Source organism: Pseudophryne corroboree, chromosome 5, assembly GCF_028390025.1.
Source record: "Pseudophryne corroboree isolate aPseCor3 chromosome 5, aPseCor3.hap2, whole genome shotgun sequence".
Lineage (NCBI taxonomy): Eukaryota > Metazoa > Chordata > Amphibia > Anura > Myobatrachidae > Pseudophryne > Pseudophryne corroboree.
In genome coordinates this window covers 714611181-714623148 of record NC_086448.1, presented here as the reverse complement: position 1 = coordinate 714623148, position 11968 = coordinate 714611181, and the positions used below count along the sequence as shown (strand labels likewise).

Sequence of the window (11968 nt, the reverse complement as noted above, 5' to 3'; positions counted from 1 at the left end):
CTAATGTCTGGCATAACGTGAATAAGGGACACTAATATGTGACATAACATGAATAAGGGACACTACTGTGTGGTGTAATTTGAATTGGGGGTACTATTCTGTGGCCACGCTCCTTCCCAGCAAGATCTCTCCCCTTTTTGGTGCATGCTCGCTCTTTTTTTAAATATATGGGCTTGCCAATGTTGTTGCTGGGACAGGGCACCAAAGTGTCTAGTTACGGCTCCGTGGATGAAGATTGTTATTATGGGTGTTGCTGGCTGCTGCTATGATCTGTGTTGCCGGGTGATAGATCCTGTGCTGGGAGAGGGGTGCTTGGTCATAGGTGGAACTAGCACCATTGCTAGGTGGGACTAGCCAAAATCTTGCCTAGGGTATCAAATTAGTTAGGGCCGACTCTGCATTCACACAAGTACTTCTCTATAAGAAATAAAGACTCAGACAACTGAATTGGTGGTGAATGGGGTCAGCATTTTATTTTAAGGGATATGGTGGTGGGAGTAGGACAGCCTAGCTTAAGCACTTCAAAAACACCAAATTGACATGAGTCAACTGCCGCCATCACTTTCAACTTGAGGCGCTAACCCATCCACATATAAGGCAATGGACTCCCCTGGCCCGGTGGGGCCCATGAAACAAAATGCTATCCATGCCTGGCTTCCACCATAAGCCCTTAACACCGCAATGAAGTTCTCAAACCAGCCTCTTAAAAAAAAAAAAAGCACCATAAAGCTAACACAAACACAAAAATAGGTTGGGCAGGCGGGCAACATCAAACATGAAGAGAGAGACAGCCTCTCTTTTAAAATCACTCAGTAACATAAGAATCCACTCCCAGCTTTAAGAAGACTACTATGTTGGTACTGGCAACAGACTAATCCCTCCCAAACAAAAACGTAACCCCTTTGTGTCCGGAGGGAGTGCGGATGCACAAGCCAGGGTGTTTATACCACTGCTGTCATATTAAATGTCTTCCGTTCTTTCTGAAATTACTGTATATATTTTAGACTGTTGTGAACAAAGTAGATAAATGAAGCATAATTCATATGTATAACCTAGAATATATTTATATCTAAAGTTCTGCTGTGATACAGCATGTAAAAACTAAGATTGACTATCAATATATCCCCGCTGCCTCATATACTTATAAATTATGACTATACTGGCAATTCTATCTCTATTTTGTATTTTTATTTTATGTTAAGGCCTAAATACTGTAAGTGTACTGTCTTTGCTGCTTGCATTCAGGACTATTATTTATGAATGTGCTCAACCCTGAATGAATAACATAGTTTCCCTCATCAAGTTTTTTAATGTTCCAAGTTGCCCCAAGAAATACTTGCTGGTGACATGGGGGAGAAGCAGCAGGCAGCTTCTTACCACTAAGGCTACCAACTGCTGAGCTTCCAAATCTGTGGTTGTTTTCAACAATGTCAAAGTTAAGACCTACACTCCCACTCCGGAGAGGGGAGTCACCACCTTCAGCTTGCTAAGGTAAGAAGCAATAAGAGGTATGGGTGAAATGCCAAATGGAAGAGGTACTGTACCATTTCAGAGGGGGAGATAACATTATAGGTTTTGTCTTTAAAAACATTATCGTTTTGTTACTGACAAAGAAAAATCAATGAAAATTGATGTTTCTGAAAAACAACTGCTTAATAAATGAAGCTATCATCAATGGGTGCAAGGTGGGTGATGCACATGGGCTCCTGGGGCCAAGAGGGCACACACTGCACCCTTATAAATATATTTAACCCTCCAAAGTCCCATGGCAGCTGGCGCAATGGACAGAAATCACTGGGAAAATGGCGCAGCGCTATTTTCCCAGTGATTCGTTTATGCAGAACAAATGCCACCAGGAACAAGACACAGGCGCCATGTTCCCAGAGACCCACCCTTAATTGGGATCAATATGTTTGCATACAATAAATATGTAAATATTTATACAAATGAATTAAACAAATGTTTAGCTTGCCTTCTATGGTTCTTTATTTTTTGGGAACCCATTAATACCCATTTCACACCGCACAAATAACCCGGTATCGACCCGGCATATTGCCAGGTCGACACGGGTCGGTGTGCGGTGTAAAAGGGGCATAGCCGAAATCGCGGGGATCGCCTGACCCTGCAATTCAACCCGGAAATAAAGCAGTGTTATACCTGGGTTGAATACCGGGTCAGTGGCTGCGTAAACGGGCTCCCGGGTCGATGCGTCCCGGGACCCGTTTACTACAGCAGGAAGAGGCGGCGCGGAGATGATCTCATCTCCCAGCGCCACCTCCGCCCCCGCCGCCAGCTTCGACCCCGGCTACTATGGCAACCCGCCCGGCATATTGCAGGGTCGGGGAAGCCTGCAGCAGCTGCCAATGCCGGATCCCACCCGGGAAGGACCCGTTTCCAATTCCTGGGTGGGATCCGGCATTGGCAGTGTGAAAGTGGTATAAGCCAGTAAGAAATTATTTTACACATATCCACAGAGATTTTTCACAGCAAAGGTTAACCTTGAGCTCTTTTTGGTTCTTTGAGGTTATGTGTGTACTTTTATTATAAACTACTGTAGGTAACAGAGCATGACTACCTTCTGTTACTAGAGAGGGGATCAGTATGATATCCCAGCTGTCGGGATCCCGGCGCTTCATCACAGAGTTATATTCCCTATCGGGTGGTGGCATGGACCACTACCTGAGTGGGGATTCTGGGCGGTGGGCGGGATTTCGACAACCAGGGAAATACCAGTGATTGGTTTACCAACCGCCGGTATTTCTCTGGGTGTCGGGATTCCGACATCTGTATTTAATTTTAACTAAAAGTAATTGATAGATTATTTTATGACACAAATTAGACTACATTAGACTAAAATGAAAACTGAGATCCACTGACTAAATCATGACTAAAACAAAGCTAAAAATAGAGAATAAAATGTGACTTTAAACCAACTACAATTTAAAGTAAGTGACTAAGACTAAACTATATTTAAAATCCTTGTAAAAATAAACACTCCTTTGGACACAGCAGGAATGTGAAAATATGCAAATACCGCTGGATGTGTCTTATGTAAATAGATGCCTTCTGCCTCCTTCTGTGATCCGCTGCAGCATCCGAACACTCTGCAAAAACATTAGCCAAGATGCAGTCCCTTGTCTTGGCACTCCCAGGAAAAGAGTGCAATATGTCAGGCTGTGGATTTAGGAATCTAGAAAACTAATGAATGTGCAGTAAAGATCCTAAGTATGTGCTGATCTACTGACATCAAAATAGTACGCAAGCCAGTGACATGCGGTGAGGTAAATGGCTTAGGAGGCACTGGCTAGTACCAGAGCCAGATTTACACATAATGGGGGTAATTCCAAGTTGATCGCAGCAGGATTTTTGATAGCAATTGGGCAAAACCATGTGCACTGCAGGGGAGGCAGATATAACATGTGCAGAGAGAGTTAGATTTGGGTAGTTATTTTATTTCTGTGCAGGGTAAATACTGGCTGCTTTATTTTTACACTGCAAATTAGATTGCAGACTGAACACACCCCACCCAAATCTAACTCTCTCTGCACATGTTATATCTGCCTCCCCTGCAGTGCACATGGTTTTGCCCAATTGCTAACAAAAATCCTGCTGCGATCAACTTGGAATTACCCCCCAATATATGAGCCCAAGGGTTCATGTGGGCATCATACAAAGGTGCTGCATTATAAACTGCTGGAACTTTGGTAAGTTTTGATCAGAGATGTGTGGTCAGGTAAGGCAGGTGAGACAGTGCCTCACCTGTCATAGGCCCTCATTCCGAGTTGTTCGCTCGGTATTTTTCATCGCATCGCAGTGAAAATCCGCTTAGTACGCATGCGCAATGTTCGCACTGCGACTGCGCCAAGTAACTTTACTATGAAGAAAGTAATTTTACTCACGGCTTTTTCTTCGCTCCGGCGATCGTAATGTGATTGACAGGAAATGGGTGTTACTGGGCGGAAACACGGCGTTTCAGGGGCGTGTGGCTGAAAACGCTACCGTTTCCGGAAAAAACGCAGGAGTGGCCGGGGAAACGGTGGGAGTGCCTGGGCGAACGCTGGGTGTGTTTGTGACGTCAACCAGGAACGACAAGCACTGAAATGATCGCACAGGCAGAGTAAGTCTGGAGCTACTCTGAAACTGCTAAGTAGCTAGTAATCGCAATATTGCGAATACATCGGTCGCAATTTTAAGAAGCTAAGATTCACTCCCAGTAGGCGGCGGCATAGCGTGTGTAACTCTGCTAAATTCGCCTTGCGACCGATCAACTCGGAATGAGGGCCCTGTCATAGACCAGTATACTCCAGAGTTTTGACTATAAAAATGATTAGAATAATACAAAGAAGATATTGCATTTTTCATATAATTTTATAGTCAAAGCTCTAGATTAAACTGGAGTATGACAGGAGAGGCTATGCCTCACCTGACCGCACTTCACTGATACAAGATAACATGTTCGCATACTACTCTAGAGGCCTAATTCAGACCTGATCGCAGCAGCAAAATCTTTCTCTAATGGGCAAAACCATGTGCACTGCAGGTGGGGCAGACATAACATGTGCAGAGAGAGTTAGATTTGGGTGGGTTATATTGTTTCTGTGCAGGGTAAATACTAGCTGCTTTTTTTTTACACTGCAATTTAGATTTCAGTTTGAACACACCCCACCCAAATCTAATCTCTCTGCACATGTTATATCTGCCCCCCTGCAGTGCACATGGTTTGGTCATTAGAGAAAAAGTTTGCTGCTGTGATCAGGTCTGAATTAGGCCCTATATCAGGCCCTTAGAAAATTAATTCATAACACTTCTTAATTTCATTAATATTTAGGCACTTCATCCTGTTAGAGAGACATTTTCGAGCCTACAGAATTAGCTGATTAGGTAAAGAAATTCCTTTCTGAATAACGTCTGTAGTACATAATGCTCCAACATGCAATGAGATATTTAAAGAAGATTCAAGCGATGTTCCCCAGTTTTTGTGAGTTGCCAAGCTGTCATGTGACTATGGGAATTGTTTACCTATGACCTCTGAGATGGTACAGAATTGACCTCTACCTCCAATAGAATGCCTTTTGCACCTTCCAAGTGCACTTTTTACAGAAAGGATGTGACAAAATTCTACGTGTGTAACAAAAACTTTACAAAGTGCAATAGGTTAAGGTTACAATGGTCATTGCCACATGATTACTTGGCTGGAGGCAAATGAGGATCAACTAAATAGCATTTTCAAATAATAATAATAATAATAGTCCGCCCCGCATGTCTGGCCCTCCTCCTGCCGCACGGGTGTGAAAACATCGCACGGTGAGTGAGTCCCAACCTGTGCTGCATTGCTGCACTGGTAGGCAACTTTTTGCCGCGTCCTGGGTTGCAGCAGATGCGTGTGACATCATGCAGCCACCACGACCAGCCCCCGCACGGCCCGGGCACGGCCCAGGCACGCCTGCTTTGCCCAGACCACACACTCAAAACGGTGGCTCCTGCCCAGCGAACGCCTCTGCCTGTCAATCAGGCAGAGGCAGTCGCTGGGCTGAGATGCCGATCGTATCTCTGGCATGCACATGCACACTGCGGCACCTGCTCATGCGCAGTTCAGATCTGAACGCACAAGCAGCGATCAGGTCTGAAGTAGCACCATTGCCCATAGCAATCAGTCAGTATTGAGGTAACATTTATCAAGTACATTCTTTAAAAAGATAAGTAGAATTTGATTGGTTATTATGGAAACTTCTCCACTAATCCAGTTCTCTACACTTTACACTGCTTGATATATCTTCCCTATATTCCCTAACTCACATACTCTACATAGACACTAGGGTGTATTTTGTAAGGAACCAATTTACTTCCCACAATGGAGTATATTCAATTGAAGTCGGATCCATTCCGACATGCATTTGTCAGAATGGATCCGACAAGGGCTATTCAATGACCATGTCAATCCGACTTTAAAAAAAGTCGGATTGAGATGAGGGAGTTGAGAGGATGAGAGGGGGGAGACCAGCGGGGAGACGGGGGAGAGCAGCACTGCAGCAGCATTGTAGGATGATGTGGCACCGCCGCCAGACCTCATGGCAGCGTCCACCCGGCTCCAGCAAGCGAGACCTTGCTTGCTGGACCTGGGTGGACGCTGCCGTGAGTGGCGGTAGTGCCACATCCTCCTGCATATGCTGTGCTGTAGCCGCTGCTCTCCCCCATCTTCCCACTGGTCTCCCCCTTCTCATCCTCTCAACTCCTTCATCTCAATACGACTTTTTTTAAAGTCGAATTGAGATGGTCGGAAACAGATTTGGACCCGTTTCCAACACAAGCAGGTGGATCGGCAGCTATTCTGCCGATCCACGTGCTTGCCGACAAGTCGAATTCCCGGACTTGTCAGATTAAAAAGCAGGGATTGAATAGGTCGGAACCCCTTCCAACCTGAAAAAGTCGACAACTGCAGTCTTTCAGACGGCAGTTTCGACTTCAATTGAATATACCCCAATGTGTTTGGACTTTGTCAGAATGCATGTGGAAAACACAGAGAGAATACACAAATTCCACACAGATAGGTCTCTGCTGGGGTTCAACACTAAAGCACAGTGCTAGGAGGTGCAACGCTAACCACTGTACCATCATGCTGCAGGGCCATATTGAGGCCAATGCAAAATGTGCAACCCCCCTTGTGCCAAAATAAAGGGGGCACCATCCATAACCACCCTGTTAAGTTTATTTTACAGTTATAATGTGCCTCCACCGCAATCCGCAACCATGCTCTACACATATCAGAGATCTGTTGCTGTAAGTACCCTCTCTGGAAGTAATATCACTGACATTGGTGTGAGGGGTCAGTGTTCAGACCAACTGTCACTTTGTGTCAACTTGATGACATAATTACATGATAACTAGTAAAGGTACCTGGCATATGAAAGGTCACCTCAGTGTCTGGCCGGCCTGTTGCTTTATCCTGCTCTGCCGCCCACTTCATCCCACCTGCTCTCTAAAGCTGGATACACCCTGAGTGATGTCGTCTAATCTGACAGTTCGGACTGACATTTTTTCTCACAATGGGGCATATTGAGCAGTGTACATGCTCGATATGCGGGTGTCCTCGGTTGCTAATGACATCATCAGGATTGATGTGCTGCACATCAAACCTGACAATATCACTAGCATCCTGTAGTATGCTAATACAGGACAGAACATGATCATTCCTTTCTTCATTAGCATCGCTCAATGTGTACCCAGGTTCTGATATGTCTGCCCTGTCAGTCCCACGCCCCTCTCTCTGTCTACTGTGCTATATTCTACTCTATAAAACCCTCCACTGCTCAGTCCCACACAGCACTGCTGTCACACCACTGCCTCCACACTCTGTAACATGCCCCAATCCTGCCATGATACTTACTATGATCCCAACTGCATGTTCATCCTCTTCTCCTGGCTTCTGTGAAACTAAGGTCTGTCCCGTCTTTATAGCAGTGGGAACCATTGGGGCATGTGAATGTTGGAGAAGACACAGACCTTACACATTTATTAGATATATTACAATCTTCAGCTTTATAGATAGATAGACAGACAGGCAGACAGACATATAGAGGGGTATTCAATTGTTTGAAAAATCAGTTGGGTGTCTGTTTTTTTCCTATCTAATAGACAGGAAAAAACAGGCAGCCAACCGACTTTTCAAACAATTTAATTCCACCCATAGACAGACCAGACAGAGATAGATAGATAGATAGATAGATAGATAGATAGATAGATAGATAGATAGATAGATAGATAGATAGATAGATAGAAAAAATATTTGCTAGTCTACTGTTACTGTCTTTATTTATCAACTCTTTATTTATAAAAAAAAATAGCAGGTAATGTAAAGCAAAATGTAACAGCCTATAACAATTACACAAGAAAATTGGAAAAACACAGCACAGTAAAATGAGAAAACCATCTTGCAATGAAAGGTTGAAGGCCCTAGGATATGTCGTCAACTGGATCGATTGCAGGGAAAAAGTGAGTTAACCATTATCATTTTGTTACATATTCAATAAGACAGAGGTAAAGGTGGAAGAGAAAGAGGAAAAGGGGAAATGTGGGGAGGATATGCAAAGAATTTTTAAGAAAAATTGATCAGTTCTGTCCAGGGATTTCAGAGTTGTTCAATATGAGCCATGACTACCACACTTGGCATAAGTTGGGATGGTATTACTCCTTAGAGAAGTAATACATTTAACTTAGGAACTGATCCAAATGATATTTAGTAGTTCACTGCAAGTGGGGGAATGGGGAGGTTTACTGCCAGTTACCTCCCCAAATAGTCCTTTCTGTCAATCACTCTGCATTAAAAATCTCAGTGACAGCACAATAACAAAGACAGCTTGGCACATGCGATCGTTATACATGCTCAGTCTGCTGATACTCTAGGTTACGGAAGTGCTAATTATCGCAAGTGAAGCTGCTGCCCAGGAAAGAAGATGGACGCCCACCAGTGCCATTGCAAAGCCCTTCGCAATTGCATACCCAGACGTAGCACCAATGCAATAATGAAGAACATTGACTCCTAGGGTTGACCTATGGCTACGCAGACTTGCCATGGCAGTAGCGATGCTGGTGCCATGTTTCTGTAAGTACATGATAACAGCTGAAGGCAGATACTGTACCCGCCTCTAAAAAGGCCATGACACTTCTGCATTTTTGCCTCCCCTTTCACATTAACTACCTCAAACAGTCCCTGATCCAGGCTAGTACATCTTTGTCATTTTGTTGCCAGAACCAATGGGCAACATCTGTTCTGCCTGTCTCCTGGCCATAGCAGGCTGCAAGTATGTAGAGTCTGCCAGGCCTTCTGGTCTAGCACTTGCTTGGTGGATGTCTGTACAGCTGGGCATACACTATACAATTACCTGACATAACATCTGCCAGATCTTGCTGGTTGGAATTAAAATATGGAAATGGATTATAGTTAATGACAATCGACCATTTGCTCCCAAACACTGGAAAGTGGGCAAAAACTGTCATTTATACAAATTGGTTATATCCATGGTTTGACCAATTTGTCTGAATGGCAGATTTTGTCCAGATGATCTGCCAGATAATTGTATAGTGTATGCCCAGCTTTACAGACACCAAATACAGTGGTGGGATGTCTCTACACACTAATTGGGGGATATCTGGAGCTAATCCTCAATCAGTGTGTCCTACAGAAAACTATAAAGTCAAAGAGAGAGACCACTTTAGACTGGGAATGAAAGCAGGGTAAGTTTAGTTCTTTGCATAGGTCACCTTATAGATTAAGGTCTGATCTTTTAAGAAGGGCGGTGAAAGGGATGTGATAGCCAAAACGCAATAATATTATTATATTACAGGAATTAGTTTTAATACTCAAATCAATAAATTAGTTGATACGTAGTTTTGTTACTCTCAGTTGTTTTATTTATGTAAAGAAGATTCACAAAATGCAAAAAAAAGTAGCACAATGATTTGATAATCACTTGAGCCCCATGCATTCAGTAAGATAGCGAAGAACAGCCAAAATTGAACATTTTCTGTACATTCACCGTCTGTGACATGGTCTGTTCTTATATGGAACTCTATTCACCACAATTGAATTTCATAAAGAGAGTTATACAAAAGTTACAGTACTCAAGTAGTTTTCTGAGGAGAGCATGGGCACCAAGGAAAACAAAGCCAATTTGGCACATAATAAAATTTGCTGTACAACCAGTGTGCCCACATCCTATCTCAAGCACACATTTTTGAGGCTTTGAATGTAAAAAATGTAATTATGAGGCTCTCAATTTTTTTTATGAAACAGACAGCAATCAATATATGATAGAGACTTGTCTTAGATTATATTGAAAATCTCATAATTTAATCTTACTGTAGTTTGCAAACCCCCTTCCCAAATAATTGAGGCAAATTGAGTTTTTTTTTTAAATCTTAAACATTACTCCAAGGTCATTCTCATGAAATACTTGGGATTTTACAATGTAGAAGTAATGTGACTTATAGAATTCTGAACATGTTTTAGATTGGGAGAAATGTGACATAGAAGAAGGGTATATTATTGTAAATTGAAGCCTCTAAACTGTCAGCTAAACTCACAAAAATGCACAAGGAAACCTGCATTCACTTTACTGTCAATTGAGCATGCAATGTGCTAGCTTTAATGAATCTATAGAGGTTTCTGTTGACTGTCTGTTTGACATACTTGGGCATTATATTCAAAGAGGAAACATATTGGAAGAGATTGCTAGGGTTTCAGTGGTATATGTAGCCAAAAGCTTAATGAAAAATGATGTTTATTTCTTACAAAGTAATGCACAGAAAATATTTCGACAACACAACATGGGTTCTCCCTAGGGTACACAATATCTATCCACCAGAGCTGTACATTTGGTGAATATGTTTTGCTTTATTGAATTATGTGTCTAAAAAGATTTTTTTGTAATGTTCGAAGCACATTCTGAGTATATTAGATAGAAAGCAAAACGTAGTTTACTTATCCAACCACCAAATTGGGTCTTATATACTGTACATTTGTATAAATATGTTTAAAATGATTACTTGATATTAATTGGTTTTGCACAACACAGAGTATGAGAAAACTCAAATTGACTGCAATGATTTATAAAAATTGTTTATTGTTTATTTTTTTCCGCTTTTTGTTGGTTTTATTTATTTTTAAGAGTTACATATTTATTGCTTATTCTTTGATTGACTGATTCTAGGTACAGGAATCATAATAGATGCTATAAGTAGCAGGTTAGATCTGCTTGTACAGGGTAAGCCAAGGCAATATACTGTAGCATTCTTCCAAACATGGAACAATGCTTTATGTATTGATTTTTCAAGCTAGTACATTTTAAGCCCAATATATTAGTAAATACTTTTTCATTGACTACTACAATTCTAGAAACCCTAGAGATGAATGAATTCCCAGGAACAATCCATGATATTGGGCTGATACTTGGAAAATAGATAAACAAATCTTTATCACTGGATCCAGTAAAAAAACATTGTTTAAGAAAGTATTTTTACAGCTATAGAATGTTTCATTGTAGATTTCTTCCAGCATATACTTTGCAAAGTTATTGGGCAGTTTCTTCTCACTGAAATTTGGAGAATTTCAAACTTTTCAGAATATTTTTTTTCATACTGTATGTAGATTGCACTGCGGAAATTAAAGAGTTATAAATTTTATTCTTGAAAATTCAATTAGAAAATTTAACAAAAAAAAATTCTCGCCAGGTTTTTCATAAAGGTCTAGAGCATTTAGTGCTCCTAAAGGCATGAATTACAGTGAGCTACAGAAACACACATGATCTTTGCACTGTGTGAACTAAGTTTTGCTGTATGTCATCTGTTTATTGTATTCACTAATTATGTAATGTATTCTGGGTCCTGTGATGGAGAATTAAAACGAAAAAGTTTATCTACAGCTGGCAATTGAGTTTGGCATGTTTTTGCAGGAGTACCGCAAGAGAAATGATGTGGAAACACGCATTACATTTATGTCATTAAACCTCTTGAGTGCAACTCTATACCGTTTCATGTTGCTGATTGCCTATAACACATATAAAATCATTTGTGCAGTAGTTTCTTCAACTGTTGACAATGAATCCTCAACAGGAGCTAGATTGCTTTGGAAGATAAATATTATAAATTATTTACAGGTTTTCTTTGTTTTTTTATATAAACTTTCTGAATTTTGAATAAAAAAGGAAAGGAGAAAAGCACTCTATATAAAAAATATATGGACTTAAGCTAATTCAAACACACACACACACACACACACACACACACACACACACACACACACAGTGTTGCAGACCGGAGAGGTGAATCTCCTGCTTTAGTATACTAATTGTGTGTATAGAAAGTAGTGAACACCTAGCATTGCAATATAAAGAAGACATCAGTTTTGGACCACCTGTTAAATGCATCAATTAATGTTGATAATGGCATGGGCTTGTGAACCGTATATTAAGTG

At 41.4% G+C, this 11968-nt stretch overlaps 1 long non-coding RNA gene across 1 annotated transcript in view; it reads left to right on the top strand.

The window, feature by feature from the left end:
* Nucleotides 1-1324: 1324 nt before the first annotated feature.
* The window catches only part of LOC134928336 (uncharacterized), an 85536-nt gene continuing 74892 nt past the window's right edge, over nucleotides 1325-11968 (top strand). The window contains exon 1 of the long non-coding RNA XR_010177899.1: nucleotides 1325-1491. This is a non-coding gene — a long non-coding RNA (uncharacterized LOC134928336). The remainder of the gene's footprint in view (nucleotides 1492-11968) is intronic.